Consider the following 17692-nt stretch of genomic DNA (forward strand, 5'->3'; position numbering starts at 1 on the left):
GCAGCAATGTAAACACAGAAGCAATCTGAAAATCTGGGGTGTTTTATCGCTAAAACTTTGTGGTGAGGGCATCATCAGACAAAGCGATAGCTTCGTGTGCATTTCGTTTGCCGTGAACGTGGGGCACAGCGCAGCGACAACAACGAATCGGTGGTGTAGTGAGAGGCTCCGCTTCGACGGGCGCCGCCATGTTGCCTGAACGTAGAGCAGCGTTGGGGCGCACGCTATTTTGGCGAAATAGCGTTCGCCGCTAACGTTAACCCAAGACGCAGGGCGGGGCTTGCGTTCTGCGCATGCGCACTTCGACGCCCCAAACTTCTTGGGGCCCCCAAAGCTTGGGGCCCCCTATTCTAAAACTCCCTATTAAATAAGATTGACTCAGACGCATTGTGTGTTGGCTCAATGCTCCTCGCTTCAGCAGAACCCGTAGATAGCAACAAATATTGTGTTGCGTCGTGACTGACCCCCGACAGGCGAGAACGTCACAAACGCATTCGCCTGGCTGCATAATATGCACGCCGTTTAGCTAAACATTGTTCCCGCTCTTTATCTGTTTCTTCCGCACGCCGCCGCTTCTTAGCTGCAGCACATCGTTGCAGCTTCACCTTATACACATCATACGACATATCGTGGAGTATTCGCTGGGACGACTGCGACGAGCCGAGTTGGGGGGCCGCTTTTCAACAGTTGGCATGACGTCACGTAGAGCGAGCGCCTCCCCCACGGCAGCGGCGCGTGGAGGATTTTCTGGGACGATCGCGACGAGCCGAGTTGTGGGGGGGGGGTGCTTTTCCACAACTGGCATGACGTCACGTACAGCGAGCGCCCCTCGCGGCAGCGGCGCGCAGCTGCGGCATGGAGGATTCGCTGGGACGATCGATACCCCTGTTGTTGTGTTGTTGCGACTGCGAGAAGTATGAAGAAGAAAGTGCACGGGCCTGCCCATTGGCTCGTGCAGATAGAGGAGAGTTAAAAATCTCTGCCGCTCCCGTAACCGAGAGTAGAGTAAGCATGAAATGTTTACGGGCCTATTGTCATCTCGGTGGACACCCGAACCGCACCGTACAGGAAGGGAGGAACGCCACCGCCCGTTCAGCGCGATGCCTTGCCATTTGAACGCAAGGTTTTTTGAGGAAAGGAAATGGCGCAGTTATTCTCTGCCATCTCGGTGGACACCCGAACCGCACCGTAAAGGAAAGGAGGAACGCCACCACCCGTTCGGCGCGATGCCTTGCCCTTTGAACGCAGCGCTTCTCCCCCGGGCCCCTGTGCGCCTGCGCGGCTTTTCTTCGATGCGCGAAGTCCCTAAGAGACCACGTACGACAACGAAGTGTATCGTGACATTTATGTGCTTTTTGCACGCGTTATTAGAAATCGGAAATTATAATTCCGTGCATTATCAAACGCACAGCTCGACTGATATCTTCATAAACATTGAGCAAGCACTGGCAGCAGTTATTTTTTGTGACTCGTTTGGAGACCAACCGGCGCTTGCATGCCGGTCGCGTAGGAGAGCTTAGAGAGTCTCGTTAAATCTCGTTAGGTCTCGTACGGTGCCCGGATGTTCTCGTTTCGGAGCCCGGATGACTGGAATTTAGTGGATTTCAGTGCCCGGATGATGGCTCTCGGTCTCGGCGTGACGTCACCACACTGCCGACAACGGGAGCTAAAAGCATTTCATGCTTAAAAATTCAGGGGGGCACGCTGTTCACCTAAAGTGCGGTGAGGCGAAAGCCTTAAGCGCGGTGTTGCAGCTTGTGTCACTGATGTCTTGTTAAGATGTTAAGCTTCGCCTCTAAGAGTGAAACGCGACATCTTCTTGCAACGCTGCCAGGGAGTCCACAGAACGTCATCGCCCGTTCGCTTCTACCCCTTGCTCGTCGGTAAATTGGTTTTTTAGGAAAGGAAATGTATCTGTCTCGCATACCTCGGAGGACACCTGAACCTCGCCGTAACGGGAAGGGAGTTAGATGGGAGTGAACGAAGACACGGTATTCACTAGACGCGCCTTTTTTCATTCCAAACCATCAGGCTGGCATGGCGGAGTGGTTACCATGCTCGTCTCGCACTCCGGAGACCAGGGTTCGATTCCCGAACTCGACCAATTTCGTACTCGGTTTTATTTATTAATCTGGCCTGATTATAAACGTTAGACTAATTGAGTGATTAAGCAGTTAACTAAACTCAGTCCCACTCAGTTGGAGCATCACTATACGATCATTTTAATTGGTTGCCTGGTTACTAGCCAAAGTACAATTGGCCCCATTTGAAATTCGCGCACTGTGACGTCACCACCGTTTCGACCAATTGAAAAGCGTGACATTTCTGTCGACAACTCCTGCTTACAACGATGAGGCATTAAAGGCTTTCGCCTTAAAAGATGAGAGGAAGCATTGAAAGAAGAGACGCGCGTCGCAACAACCGCGTCCGCCGAAGCGAAGACGCTGGCTGAAACAACAGATACCCCAAACTCCAGACCGAAGCTGGTCGTGAAGTGAAGCACTTTTTAGTACTTTGTCCCAATGTTCCTTTCGGGCTCTCTGTGCCTACGTGGGAGCTGCCCTCTACACCCGGCGCCTAGCCGAGTGTCCTTCAGGACCCCTACTATGGGAAATAAAGTTTTACCACCACCACCACCACCCAAACTCCAGAATCCACTGTTGTTGTTGTGACAGAGAGAAGGATGAAAAGGAAATTGCATGGGCCTGCCTACTGGCTCGATCCGAGCCACCACCGCTGCCACGTGCAGACAGAGGAGAGTTAAAAGATCAGAGGAAAGAGAAAAAGGAAAGAAAAGACGCGCGTCGCAACTACTGCGTCCGCCGGAGCGGACGCTCCTCAAAAAACAGATAAGCGGCCGGTGGTGGTGGTGAAAACATTTATTACGAATGAGCAGGAGGTATGTTTGGATCAGCCCGTAAGGGACCGATCCTTACAAACACTAGGTGGAGGTCCCTAGTATGGGACCCCAGTGGCGGTTGCCGCCGCCCGGGCGCGCCCGACTAAGGCTTGTTGGGCCTGTAAGTCGTGGCAGCCGAGCAGGGTCGCCTCCCAGTCCTCCCGGGTTGGGTTGGGGATGGGGGGAATAGCGGGGTTGGAGGGGCAGGCCCACACCATGTGATAAGTGTCAGAAGACACTGCACTACAGTGGGGGCAGCTGCCGCTAAAGGAGGGGTCAAAATGTTTTAGCGCTGCCGGGCACAGCAATGTATTGGTGAGAAGGCGGAGAAGGAGCCGCTCATCCGCCTTCTTCAGGCCTTTACAAGGGCTAGGGTAAAGGCGATGACAATTTTGATAATATGTTGTAATATCTTTGACTATATAGACCGGATTAAAATCGGGTTCCTGATCGGACGGGGAGGAGAAAACAGCCCGGTGAGAGAGCGCGCGGGCGGCTGCGTCTGCTGCCTCGTTTCCTCGCCGAAGCGAGAGTGTGGCTGCTTCCTGTAAGGTGTTCTCCATCGGACTGCCTTGCTCCCCAGAGAAGTCCGAACTCTTCCTCATCCGGCCTAAGAACCACCGCTGCCCCGCCCCTCCAACCCCGCTATTCCCCCCATCCCCAACCCAATCCGGGAGGACTCGGAGGCGACCCTGCTCGGCTGCCACGACTTACAGGCCCAACAAGCCTTAGTCGGGCGCGCCCGGGCGGCGGCAACCGCCACTGGGGTCCCATACTAGGGACCTCCACCTAGTGTTTGTAAGGATCGGTCCCTTACGGGCTGATCCAAACATACCTCCTGCTCATTCGTAATAAATGTTTTCACCACCACCACCCGCTCCCCCATTTCCATTGAACTGAATGGTGACCCGGTACCTGAGGTTGGCACCCTCCGTGTATTGGGCCTGCACATCCAGAACGATGGCAAAAACACCACCACCCTCAAGAAACTCAAGCAGGTTGTAGGCGCGATATCGCACCTCATCCGCAGGGTTTCCGGACGTCATAGAGGCATGAAGGAGCGCGACCTATGTCGCCTCATTCATGTCTTTGTCCTCAGCCGTGTGCTGTACACTAACCCATATTTACAACTATCCAAACATGACATAAACGCTTTGGATGCTTTGATTCGCAAGGCATTCAAGGTAGCACTTCATCTTCCCCTCAACACGCCCACAGACAGGTTACTAGGCCTGGGCCTCCACAACACGATCGGGGAACTGGTGGAGGCCCACCGACAGGCCCAATATATCAGGCTCACACAAACCTCCACAGGTCGATATATCCGGGACTCCCTCGGAATCAAAATACCGGCCAACGACCCAACCTTCCTCGCCATCCCACGACCCCTTCATCGGGAGCTCCTCATCAGGCCGCTCCCGAGGAATATGCACCCGTCCCACCATGAGCAGCGCCGCAGAGCCCGTTTGAAGCGTACGGCCCCGAGCCGGACGCCGTATGGGTGGACGCTGCCTGCACGGGTGATGAAGCGACAGCAGACACGTCCCCAGAGGCTGCCGAGGAAGCCACCATTGCCCCTGCTATCACCCGCACGGAAGCCCGGTACATTTTAAGTGATTCTAAAACTGCGATTCTAAATTTTGCTCGAGGCCGAGTCCACGTCCCTGCTTTTAGTATACTGGACTCGACCGATGCACCCCCTCCCCGCCAAGTGGAGCTGATATGGGTGCCCGCGCATTCCGGGAGTCCCGGAAACGAGGCCGCCAATCTTTTACCCCGAGGTTCTTTAAACCGGGCTCAGGAGGCCTCGGTTCGGGGATTCACGAAAGAGCGCATGCACTCATTCAGCGAGTTGACGCAAGCCTACAGAGCCTCACGCCAGTTCTACCCCCCGTCCCACTCCTCCCTAGATAATAAACAAGCAACACTCTGGCGCAGACTGCAGACACACTCTCTCCCCTCACCCCTTACCCTAGCCCACTATCATCCCTCCTTCCCCACTCCGGCATGCGCGCTATGCCCAGAACCCTGCGCCTCTTCCCTCCACATCATTTCCCTCTGCCCGGCGGACCCTCCCCCGCGGGACCTAGAGAACCTCAAGACCTGGGAGGACTGGGAGACACTGCTGCGCTCGGAGGACCCGGCCGTGCAGACCATCGCCACCGACCGGGCAGCCAGTGTTATGGACCTTAGGAACATAAACACTTGAATGCAGTGGGGTCGTGGGGGGACCCTGGGGAGTGCCCCTGGATTCCTGTGTAAATAAAGTTTTTTCTCTCTCTCTCTCTCGAAATTATTCCGGAGACCTCCACTGTGACACCTCTTTCTCTCTTTCACTCCCACCTTCCTCCCTTCCCTTACGCCGCGGTTCTGGTGTCCGGCCAGATATGCGAGACAGATGCTGTGCCATCTCCTTTCCTTTTACTTTAAACCACAGTTAACGCACCTTACTCTATAACTATTTCACATTTAATTTAATATTAGTTCATTTCATTCAGAATTAATTCACATTTTAGACACACTTAATTCATTTATTTCACACTTAATTCATTTTGATAATTAATTTCGTAATTCACATATAATTCGCAATTAATTCCCAATTCATTCACTCTAATGCACCTTAATTCATTTTCGTTTACTACAGGCGTTTATATAATCTGTTATTATTGAGTAGATTTCGATTCGATGGAAACAACTTTGTTACACAAAAAAAATCTTCCAGGGCGGTCCCCTACTGGTCCAGAAGTCAACGGGCTTGTGCTTCGCGTAAAGCCCGATCCACTAGTCATTTCTTGCCGGCGGGCTGAGCACTCCGTAAAGCAGCCTCCCAGGAACAATGAGTGGGATTGGGACTGGGGGGTACTGCCTTTCGGGAAGGACATTCCCAAAGGTAGTGGAAAATTGTGGATTTGAGCACGCCACAGGTGTTACAATCAGGAGAAAAGGTGGGGTGAAAGCATGAGAGACGGTGGGGTGAAATAAAGCAGCCTGTCTGTAATTGCCGCCATGTGGCGCTGGATAAGGCCGAAAAGGTGCTGTGGGGTGGTGGCAGTGTCATGCGGCTGATTTGTAAAATGTGGTGATTTGGTGATACGTAGAGAGGACCGATGGGGCTTCTTGCGCAAGGTTGGGTGCCTGATCCTCCGGGGTCCGGGAGGAGAGTTCTCGAGCCATCGCATGAACGCTCTCATTACCGGGGATCGAGGCATGCCCAGGGACCCACGACAGAGTAACCGTTCAGTCGAGAGAGGTGGCCGTGGTAAGAATACGGTGTGATGCCGGAGTCGCCAAGCCCTGTAGGTAGTGGCGGTACGCGGCCTGTGAATCTGTGCAAATTTCGGTTACGTTTTTGTCAATCATGGAGTGGGCCAGAGCAAGTGCGATGGCGGCTCCTTCCGCCTCTGCAGGCGAATTAGTTCGGATAGTAACGGCGGCCCCCACTGTGCCGTCTAGTTCCGCCATATCCAATTCGGCCGTGTCAACTTCAATAACACAGTGGAACTGTAGAGGCTTTAAGGACCGCACTAAGCGGGCCAATTTCCGCCTCTACCTTGAAACTTTCGAGTCCTTACCAGCCGTGGTTGCCCTCCAAGAGCCAGGCCTGGGCGACACAATTTCAAATTACACGACGTTCCAACAGGACCCCGCGTCTTGTCTTCTCGTTCACAAAGACTACACAGCCAACCTAGTGGATCTCGACCTCCAACTAGAGTACTCTTATGTAATGGTGACCCTCCTACCAGTCCGCCGCAGGGACCCACCGTTGCATATACTCAACGTGTACTGCTCTCCCAAACTAAAGCGAGTGACTTTTGCGGACCTCTTTAGCCGCGCGCTAAGAGTAGCGGGCCGCGATCCCCTGCTGATTGTGGGCGACTTTAACGCTCCCAGTCAGCAGTGGGGGTATCGCAAGGAGGAGTCGCGCGGGCGTAGGCTGGCGGAGCTTGCGTCCACGTTGGGCCTCACCCTCCACACGGACCCTGTCCACCCAACCCGGCTAGGAAATTCCGTGACACGGGATACGTGTCCGGACTTAACCTTCACTCGCAACATACGACACGCAGACTGGCTCAACACCGAGGAGACCCTCGGTAGCGACCACTGCATCATTAACACTACACTACGCACACGCCCCCTCAAGCGTCCAAGAACACAAGCCCATATCCCAGATTGGACGAAATTCAGGCAAAATTTTAACTCACTCGATAATACACCCATTTCCGCGCAAGGCTACACAGCATGGTCCCAACAGCTGCTGGCACACCTTTCCTCGCATGAAACACACATCCAGCTCTCAGAGGCGGTCACGGACGTGGATAACCACCTTCTACACCTCTGGGAAGCCCGTCGCAGCCTCGTCCGCCGTTGGCGACGGCAGAAACACAATAGAAAGCTTAAAGCTCGAATTGCCGAGCTTACCCAGAAAGCGGCAGAGTACGCGGCCCAACTCGCCGACTCCAACTGGGTAGATAGATGCAACACGGCCGCGCGGCAAATGTCCAGCCGAAACACGTGGCGTCTCTTTCGAGCCCTAATCGACCCAACCCAAACACGATCCGAAACACAAAAACATTTTCAGCGAGCACTGCACGCTTCTCCTGGCAACACGACTCAACTGGCACAGAACCTTCGGGACCAGTATCTGTGTACAGCCCAAGACCCCCGTGGATCTGCGTACTCTTATGCAGGCAGAGAGAACACGGAGCTGGATCAACCTTTCCAGCTCCATGATCTGCGGGCGGCTCTCGCCAAAATGAAACGGGGCACTGCGCCAGGACGGGATAAGGTCACCGTCAAGCTTTTGATGAACCTGCCCGACTTGGCATACCAGTCCCTCCTGGAATACGTAAATGCGATTTGGCGCGGGGACACCCCCCTGCCAATCGAATGGAAAAAGGCTTTGGTCACATTTATTCCTAAAGCTGGCAAACCAATTGACACAGATAACCTCCGCCCCATCTCTCTCACCTCATGCGTGGGCAAACTAATGGAGACGATGGTGCGGGATCGGTTATCTACATATCTTGAACACAAACAAGTGTTTGCGAGCACCATGTTCGGATTCCGCCCACACAGATCCGCACAGGATGTCCTCCTGCAACTCAATCGGGAAGTCCTTGACCCCCTCGAATGCCCCCATAATCACCGGGTAGTACTCGCCTTGGATCTTAAAGGGGCATTTGACAATGTAACGGATGAGATCATACTCACTAACCTAAGTCACACCGGCTGTGGCCTCAACACATTCCAATACATAAGCCAATTTTTAATGGATCGTCAATCCTACATTCTAATTCAAGATAGAGACCATGGTCCTTACCTACTCGGCACGCGGGGAACCCCTCAAGGCGCGGTACTTTCCCCGCTGCTCTTCAATCTGGCCATGATGCACCTGCCGGCCCAGCTGAGTGGTGTCGCCGGCGTGCAGCACGCCCTGTACGCTGATGACATCACTCTGTGGGCCACGCAGGGCAGCACAGGAGACATTGAAACCAGCCTGCAAACAGCGGCGACGATAGTAGACCGCTACGCCCGCCGCTGCGGTCTTCAATGTTCCCCTCAAAAATCGGAATTTGTGCACCTCCGCCCCTCACAGAAGTGCACAACTAAAATATCTCTCTCTCTTGAGAGTGGTCCCATACGCGAAAGTGATGAGATACGGGTACTCGGACTCTACATCCACAAACACAGGCGGCCAGACACTACATTGGCCAAACTGCGTAAGGTGGGGGTCCAGGTGGGCCGCATGGTCCGCCGGGTTTCCAACAAACGCGGAGTGTTACGAAGTAAGGATGCCTTGCGGCTGGCAAACGCCTTCGTAACTAGTCAAATTGTCTATTCGACTCCTTATCTCCACCTACGGAAACAAGAGGAGGACGCCCTTGAGGTCATCCTTCGCAAAATTGTTAAACGTGCCCTTGACCTCCCTATCACTACTTCAAACAGCCGGCTTATGGCTCTTGGGGTGGTGAATACTTTCCGGGAGCTCCGGGAGGCGCACCTTACAAACCTGTACACGCGCTTGTCGCTAACGGAGTCGGGTCGCCGCCTTCTTGCTCGACTCCATATCCAACACACCCCTCCAATGGAAGACAGGTTTCGCATCCCGGAACTTTGGAGACGTGCCCTCCACGGGCGGCCTCTTCCAGCAAACATGTCACATGATGACCATAATGGTCGGCGCCTGGCACGAGCGGAAGCGCTAGCCCGATATTATGGCAACAAAACAGGTGTATACTACGTGGACGCCTCCGGCCCTCACCACGGGGGATGGTACACGGCCGCGGTAGTTCACAACAGCAACACAGTTAACTGCCTAACTTTTAGAGCTCGCAGTGCAACACAAGCAGAAGAGGTCGCGATTGCTCTCGCGGCCTTACATTCCAATTCAAAATACATAATCACCGACTCGCGAGGGGCCTGTCGGAACGTCGAACAAGGCCGCACTCCCTTCCTAGCCTATCGAATATATCAAAATTGCATACGGGATACGGACCCCGCACACCGTTACCTCATATGGGCCCCTGCTCATCAGGGGTTGGCAGGAAACGAGGCAGCAGACGCAGCCGCCCGCGCGCTCTCTCACCGGGCTGTTTTCTCCTCCTCATCCGATCAGGAACCCGATTTTAATCCGGTCTATACATTCAAAGATATTACAACATATTATCAAAATTGTCATCGCCTTTACCCTAGACCATGTGAAGGCCTGAAGAAGGCGGATGAGCGGCTCCTTCTCCGCCTTCTCACCAATACTTTGCTGTGCCCGGCAGCGCTAAAACATTTTGACCCCTCCTTTAGCGGCAGCTGCCCACACTGTAGTGCAGTGTCTTCTGACACCTATCACATGGTGTGGGCCTGCCCCTCCAACCCCGCTATTCCCCCCATCCCCAACCCAACCCGGGAGGACTGGGAGGCGACCCTGCTCGGCTGCCACGACTTACAGGCCCAACAAGCCTTAGTCGGGCGCGCCCGGGCGGCGGCAACCGCCACTGGGGTCCCATACTAGGGACCTCCACCTAGTGTTTGTAAGGATCGGTCCCTTACGGGGTGATCCAAACATACCTCCAGTTCATTCGAAATAAATGTTTTCACCACCACCACCACCTTCATAGACTGCGACTGCCGTGGAATATCCTGGTTTAGAATTTTGTGCCGCGTCGACATAAAGGATATCGGAGCGGTTGCTGTATGTTTTGGTGTAATAGCTCGCTCGTGCCTGCCGCCTACCGTGATGGAGACTAGCACTCATATTGCGCGGTAGGGGCTTCTGATATATGTGATCCTGCGTGCGCAGAGAAATCATGTAAAATGTAGGACTTGTTGGGGTGGGAATTGGTGGAATGAGACGTAGCTGTCGCAGTAGGCATTGTCCTGTTTCCGTGCGACTCAGGCGGACTAAATGGTTGGTGCGTTGAGCCTCTATTAATTCGATCACTGTATTGTGGGTACCAGTGGCCAGGAGACGTTTCCTGCTTACCGTCTGTGGAAGACGTAAGGCAGAGGTGACAGCCGTGCGTATTAGGATGTCTGCCTGTTGTGTTTGCCGTTGAGTGAGTATTTGGTATGGAAGGTGGTATGTAATGCGGCTAATGATTAGTGCATTTGTCATATTGAGGGTCTCGCGTTCAGACAGCCCATGATTGCGTGCTGCCACCCGCCTGATAAGTGCAGCGACCTGTTTGGTCTGTCTCTGCAAGAGCTGAAGGGTGGCGGTTGCATCGAGTGTGGTGTTAATGAGAAGGCTGAGAATCTTCACCTGAGGCACAATGGGCACTGGATTCCCGTACATGTGCAGTTCAATCGGGGGGTCACTGGGGAGGGGTTTCAGCTGCAGGAGCTCCGATTTATTTGGAGAGCAACGGAGGCCTGTGTTCGCTAAATGAGAGGTGGTGATAGCTATGGCAGATTGCAGGATATCCTGGGCTGTTCCAAGGGATCCTCCCGTTGTCCAGAGGTTTATATCATCTGCGTATATGGCTGTGTGGAGCCCTGGGACAGCAGCAAGGGCCTTTGCCAGTGGCGCTAGGGCAATGTTAAAGAGTAAAGGTGATAGAACCGCCCCTTGTGGGGTTCCCCGGTTAGGCAGGGGGAAAGGCTGGGAGGCAATATCCCCAAGGTGGAGGTCTGCCGTGCGCTCCTGAAGGAAGGCCCGAATATATTACCATATGCGGGTGCCACATCCCGTGGTGGCTAATGTCGTGAGGATATGGTCATGGCTTATTGTGTCGAAAGCCTTATGGATATCCAGGGCCAGTATGGCTCGTGTTGAGGCTGTACGACGCTTAGTGCAAAAGAGGGACTCTTTAAGCGCGAGAAGTACGTCTTGCGCCGAGATGTTTGGGCGGAAGCCGAATTTAACGTTTGAGAGAAAGACTGTTGTTTCTAGGAACGGCTGCAAGCGATTGAGAATGACATGCTCGAAGAGCTAGCCGACACAGCTCGTTAAGGAGATGGGGCGCAAATTTTGAAGAGTGAGGGCTTTGCCCGGTTTGGGTATAAATCGCATGCTGGCATGGGTCCAGGCTGATGGGAGCGTCCCAGCTTGCCAGTGGTTATTAAAGAGCTCCGTGGGTTCCTGGAGGGAGACATCGTCCAGATTGTGTAGTGCCTTGTACGTTATGCCATCAGGCCCCGGGGCCGTAGAGCGGCGAATACTAAAGAGTGCTCGGCTGACTTCGTTTAAGGTGATGTCGGCATCAAGTTCTGGGTTAGGTGGAGGTAGATTGGGTGGATCTGCCGACTGAAGAGATGTGGGGTATATAAGTGTCCCGTATTTGGCCAATTACGTCGGTTCCATTTTGGAGCTCTAGTTGTATTAGACGTTGTGTGTTTACTTGTGTCTGAGATTTAGTGGTTGTTGGATCCAAGAGAGCGCGTAGGAGGGACCACGTGCGTTTAGTGCTTAATGTACCCTTGAGGTCGTTACAAAAGGTTGCCCAGTTTGCGCGGGCTAGCGTGTTCGCGTATTCTTCTGCCTCACGAGTGAGAGCGGCTATGCGGAGTCTCAATTTACGATTGTGTCGCTGGTGACGCCAGCGCTTGAGAAGTCCCTGTCGGGCCTCCCATAGATGAGCCAGATGCGGGTCAACCTGCGGTGCCTTAGGGGTATTTTTAATACTTTTGCTGTCCGCCTGGATGGACTTCACCAGGCGGTCTGTCCAGTCAGTGACAGTACGGGGCTCTGTAGAATCAGTTGCCAAATATGAGCGCAATTTATCCCAGTCAGTGAGAAGCTGCGAACGAGGGTTGAAAATCTTGGAATCATAAGATATAATAGTGGAGACTGGAAAGTGGTCACTTCCAAGGCTATCCTGGAGCACCGTGTGAGATTTAACGATTATGTTCGGTGCGGCCCATGTGAGATCGGGTGTGGTGCCGCGGGTGACGCTTGTGCCAATGCGAGTGGGTACGGTGGGGTTCGTGATCAGGCTAAGGTTGTAATCAGCCATTGCGGTAGAAATCAGGTTACCTTTCGGGGGATCCGAGTTGTATCCCCAGTGCGTGTGACGTGTATTAAAATCACCCACCACAAGAAGGTTTGAGGAACGGAAGGAGCCCAGGATACCCGGAATAACTCTGCCTTTATCTTTAGGATTGCTGTATATGTTAATAATAGTGAGGCCATATGTGTGTTCTAGTTAGCTGAGCTCTATCGCGGTATATTGAGTGCCCTTGCTGTCGGGCGTGTTTGTCGGTGTGCGGTCTAGTACCGGCATGGATGCGAGTGTCAGGATTGCCGTACGTGGTGTAAGGGCTGCCGTGTGATAACCGCGGATATGAATGTGATTTGTTTCCGTCTCTTGCAGAGCGATGACATGGGGGGATTAGGGGAGTATGCTATATATGCGGCTAGTTGTGCTTGTTTTCGGCGTATGCTGCGACAGTTCCATTGCCATATAATTGTTTCTGCTGGTGTATTGGACTGGTGTCACCGCCGACCTTTTCGCGTGTTATTGTTCTGCGCCATGTTGCTGGTCTGGAGAGAGTGGATGAGGACAGGCAGCGGGTTCAACTGCGCGCTGCTTGCGAGGCAATTCCTGATGCGGTACAAGTTCGAAAACCTTGTTGATGCCGGCTTCATGTTTTTCCAAGCGTGTGTTAATCGTAGCTTCTATCCTGTCAGCCATGGACTGTATCAACTGTGCCTGGGCTAGTATGAGCTGTTGCTGCATCGCTCCGAGTAGTTCAGCAACTATAGTATTTATTATGGTAGTGATTTCTGAGCGAAATTCAGCGGAACGTATGTACTGTTTAACCGCCTCTTGAGGTGTAATAGGGGAGTCAGGGCTTCGAAAAGAGGTAGGAGTGGAGGCTGCTTGGACGGACAACTCACCGCTTTTAGCAGAGCCGGCTTCTTTCTCGGGTGTAGCGTTCCGGAGTGACTGCGTCTCCTGGGTCTCCTGGATGTGGGATGCGCAATCACTGGTTTTCGAGGTACAGGCCCGTGGCTCGGTGGCGTCTGTCTCGGTACCACTCGGCACCCGAAGGGGTTGAAGTTGTGCGAAATCGCGTTGTAAAGTTTTATATCCGGCGTTCACGGTGTCCACACTGCGCTTTTCCGTGTGGTCTTTGCTATCTTGGTTGTCCGACGGTTCTGAGGTCTAGGTCTCCATGGCCTGCTCCAAAGCTGTCTGGGCAGCCGTGGTGGCCACTGGGTTTTCCTTCCTCAGTGGTGGGAGGGGTGGCCATTGTTCTGTGCTTTGGTTCCAAGCTTTCTATGGATGGATGGCGAGTGCCTTGCTTGTACCGTTCTTCTGATTCCCTTTCGTGGGAAGTGTTGTGCTGTTGCTATATCCTTGAAGTTCTCCCGGCCGGTCGGCTTGGGTTTGGTTCAATATGGGCCGATGCTCATTCCTGGGTCGATCCTCAGTCTTGTGCTCCTGCTCAGTCTTGTTCTTCTGCGCATTCTTTTGCTTCTGCTCAGGCTTTTGGTTCTTCTGCACTTGGCTCTGTGCAGCAATGTCTTTATAATGATGACGCCGGATTACGGCTTCATCAGGTTTGCTTGTCTTTTTCCCTCTTGTGGTGTAGTTCTTCCATCTTGCCGGGCAGTTCGTGTCAATGGTGGAGTGGTCCGATGTGTCGCAGACGATGCAGTACTTTTTGCAATCGACACGTCCTGGTGGAGGATTGCGGACTCCGCAATTGTAGCATCTTTTCTCCTGCGGAGTGGGACAAATGTCAGCACGGTGCCCTCTTTTCAGGCAGCATCCGCAAACCTGCATCACTGGTCGGAATGGTTTGCACCTGTATTCTATGCCGCTGAGGTAGACAAACCGTGGCACGGCTTTGCCTTCAAAGGTATATAGACATGCCCCCTTGGTGCCAAAAGGCCTCGCTTGAATGATGTTGATTTGTTGGGGATATGTTTCCGTGCAGTTTAGTAATTCCTCTTCTAAGGTATCGGTAAGGCGCCGGTAATGATGTCTTTACATGAGTTATCTGGTGAGGCTGCATAAGCGCTCATTGAATATTCCTTTCCTCCTAGATTGATTGCTTGGATGTTGCATATCTGTTCAGTGAGGTCCGGATCTGGGGTGCTCAGAATAGCGATGTTTTGCTCTGGCTTGATCCTGACTCTGGCCTCGTTGGTCAATTGGCGGCTGAGCTTGAATTGCAATGCAGCAAGAAGTGACCTAGCGGAGTTGTTATGCAGCGTCACCCCTCCACGCAGACGTATTACCACCTTGTAGTCATCATGCGGCAGCCTCGGTAATTTGATGGGGCGTGCGGGTCGTGATCTTTCGGCAGGTGTGTGTGCTTCTGCCTCCGTTACAGGTTTGAATCGTTTTTTGCGTGCGTCGATCATCCTGAACCATGGCGTCGCCTTCGGGTAGGCTTCAGTCCTGTCTCGTTGCGTCCCGTACGGTAGGCCCCCCTCCGTTGTGTCGGTGGTAGAAATTCCGGGCATGGCGTCTTGGGTGTCCATGTCGGCAAGTTCGTGGACTCCCTCCGTTGCCGTGGACAGCGAGCACGACCCGCTGTGACTGGATGGGAAGGCAGCGGCGTCGGCCATATGAAGCGTTGACGTGGAACGCCGCTCCGGCGTGGGCCGCCGAGAGGGGTTAGGCTTAGTGCGGCGACTCCGCTTCGGAGATCTTCGTAAGGTGCTTGTGCAAAATACAGCGTACTCACGGACAAAGGAATCCTCGTAAAGGTCCCTTGGGTGTTCACGAAAGCCTGAGGTAGGAATTTAGGGCGCTATGAAGGGTAATTGGGAAAATAAAGGCGAAAGTTCACAGCGCCCATGTGAAGCGCGTCCGCTCCGCTCCTGGTGCATACTGGAATCCCTAGATTTCGATTCAAAGCCCCCTTCGTTTCATCTCTGGTTTTCATTTTGGACATTCAAATTTCGCACCAGGCGTTAGCTCCGCCCACATTTCCGGTCACGTGGGCCAAAGACATGGTACGTCACGTGGGGCGTCACGTGGTAGGACACTTCCGGCGATTCAAATTTCACTCCCCGACCACGCCCACATTTGGTTCCTTTTTTGCTCTAATTAACTAATGATCCGATTGGCTCCACATTTTTCTCCCGGCATCCTCACATCACCCTCTTCGATTATAACCACTTTTTAGACGATATTAGGCGAAAGCTTTTACTGCCTCATGTGGGCGTTAGCAATCCGTGTCGGCAGCCGTGTCTGCGTCCGTGTCGGCAGCCGTGTCGACATATGTGTCCGCGTTTTGATGGGTGTCCACCGAGATATGTGAGACAGTTACTGCGTAATTTCCTTTTCTCAATTACAATTTTCAGTTACTTCATTACGTCCCGTCTTTCTCCTTTCACTGCCACTTCCTCCCTTCCTGTAGGGTGTGGTTAAGGTGTACACCGAGATGACTGAGAATTACAGCGCCATTTCCTTTCTTCAAAAAGCGTTGCGTTCAAAGGGCAAGGCATCGCGCCGAACGGATGGTGGCGTTCCACGGACTCTCTGGCAGCGCTACAACACGCTGTCGCGTTCCACTCCTAAAAGCGAAGCTTAATCGCCATTAATGACCAGTCAATCAGTGCTGAGTGATTAATCGGCAATTAGTGATTAATGAGTAATTTGTCACTACTTCGTCATCAATTATGTGTGACGTCATCCAGCGGTGACGTCACCAGTGTTACATAGGCAAAGTGGTGCGGAAAGCGCTTTCGCCTCTGCACACTTTAGACAGTCAAAGTGCCCCCTGAATTTTTTCTTTGTAGTTCCCTCCCCGCAACTTCTGCCGACACGTTCTTTGCGGGCACAAACCCCCCGACATAGCCTAGTAATGCTTTCGCATCAATAATTTCCTATCGATGAAGGCGAAATTCTAGTGGCCCGTGTGCTGTGCGGTATCAGTTCACGTTGAAGAGCCCCAGGTGATTGAAATTTCCGGAGCCCTTCACAACAGCGTCTCTCATACACTGAGTTGCTTTGGGACGTTACACCCGAATAAACTATAAACCATAGAGAGAGAGAGAGAAATAACATTTATTGACACCCGTCAAAAGGTTCACCCGGATCCGAGTCGCAGCTCGGTCCCAGCCATATCCTCCCCCTTAACCGTCGACCGGAATCTCCTGGATCTCGGCAGCGGCCAGGGCGAGACGGATGACAGTGCGTTGTTCTTTTTCGTCCTCTTTCAGAAGCAGTGCCTCCCAGGACTCAGCAGTTCTGTAAGGCTCTCCAAAGCTAGGACATGTCCATATCATATGGACCATGTCAGCTATGCCCTCGCAACGCTTGCACCTGGGGCTGAAAATCTCCGGGTGCCACTTACTATAGAGCTGCGGGTTCGGAAAAACTCCAGTTTGAAGCTTGCGCCACACGACCTCTTCGCTTTTAGTAAGTTGTCTATTCGGTTTTGGAAATGTCGCTCTGCCTAATTTGTAATGATTTAGAATTTCTTGGTATGTATTAAGAATCTCATCGAACCGTAGGGGCTCTTCATCTCGCGAGGGGGATGGGGTTGCGTATGAGACGCCCCTGGGATCCCGGAAGGTAGCTAATCCTCGGGCCAGTGTGTGCGCTTTCTCATTCCCCCTCAACCTCTGGTGCGCCGGTGTCCAAATGAGCGCGACCTGCTCTGCCGGTGGTGGGGCACCGCCCAGCACTTGTGCTGCTACAGCTGAAATGCAGCCCGCGTCAAAGTTTCTGATCGCTGACTTTGAGTCACTGACAATAATTTTGACCTGTTTTTGAGTTAGAGCCAGCGCAATGGCCAGCTCTTCCGCCTCCGTTGCGGTCGAGTTTCCGGTGCTGCAGCACGCTACCGGGCCCTCGTTTTCCCTGGTTGTTACCGAAACGCGCCCCGTACCGTTCGCGCATTCTGCGGCATCTGTATACAAGACGTCCTGTCTGCCATCAAATCGGGCTTGCAAAGCTACTGCTCTATCCCTCCTCCGGCTCTCATGGTAGATGGGATGCATGTTTTTTGGGAGTGGAGGTATCTTTAATTTGTCTCTAACCTGTGTAGGAACCTTTTCAGTAAGTCTGGAGCATGCTCGTGGCTCATGCCCTAGCTTCTCCAGAATGGTGCGACCGGTACGGCTGCGCAACAGTCTCTGGTATTGCGAGGTTGTTGCAGCCTCAATGAGCTCTTCGAGGGTATTGGAAACACCCAGTCTCATAATCCTGTTCGTCGATGTATTGGGTGGTAAACCTAGTGCCGTTTTTATCACTTTACGATTGAGAATGTCGAGTTTGTCTTTTTCTGCCTTGTGAAGCCGCAGATATGGCGCCACGTAGACTATCCTACTGATTACGAAAGATTGGACTAGCCTAAGGAGGTTAGCTTCTTTCATGCCTGCATGTTTGTTTG

Source organism: Amblyomma mixtum, chromosome 5 (genome assembly GCF_055824585.1).
Source record: "Amblyomma mixtum isolate Tamu chromosome 5, ASM5582458v1, whole genome shotgun sequence".
Taxonomy (NCBI): Eukaryota; Metazoa; Arthropoda; class Arachnida; order Ixodida; family Ixodidae; genus Amblyomma; species Amblyomma mixtum.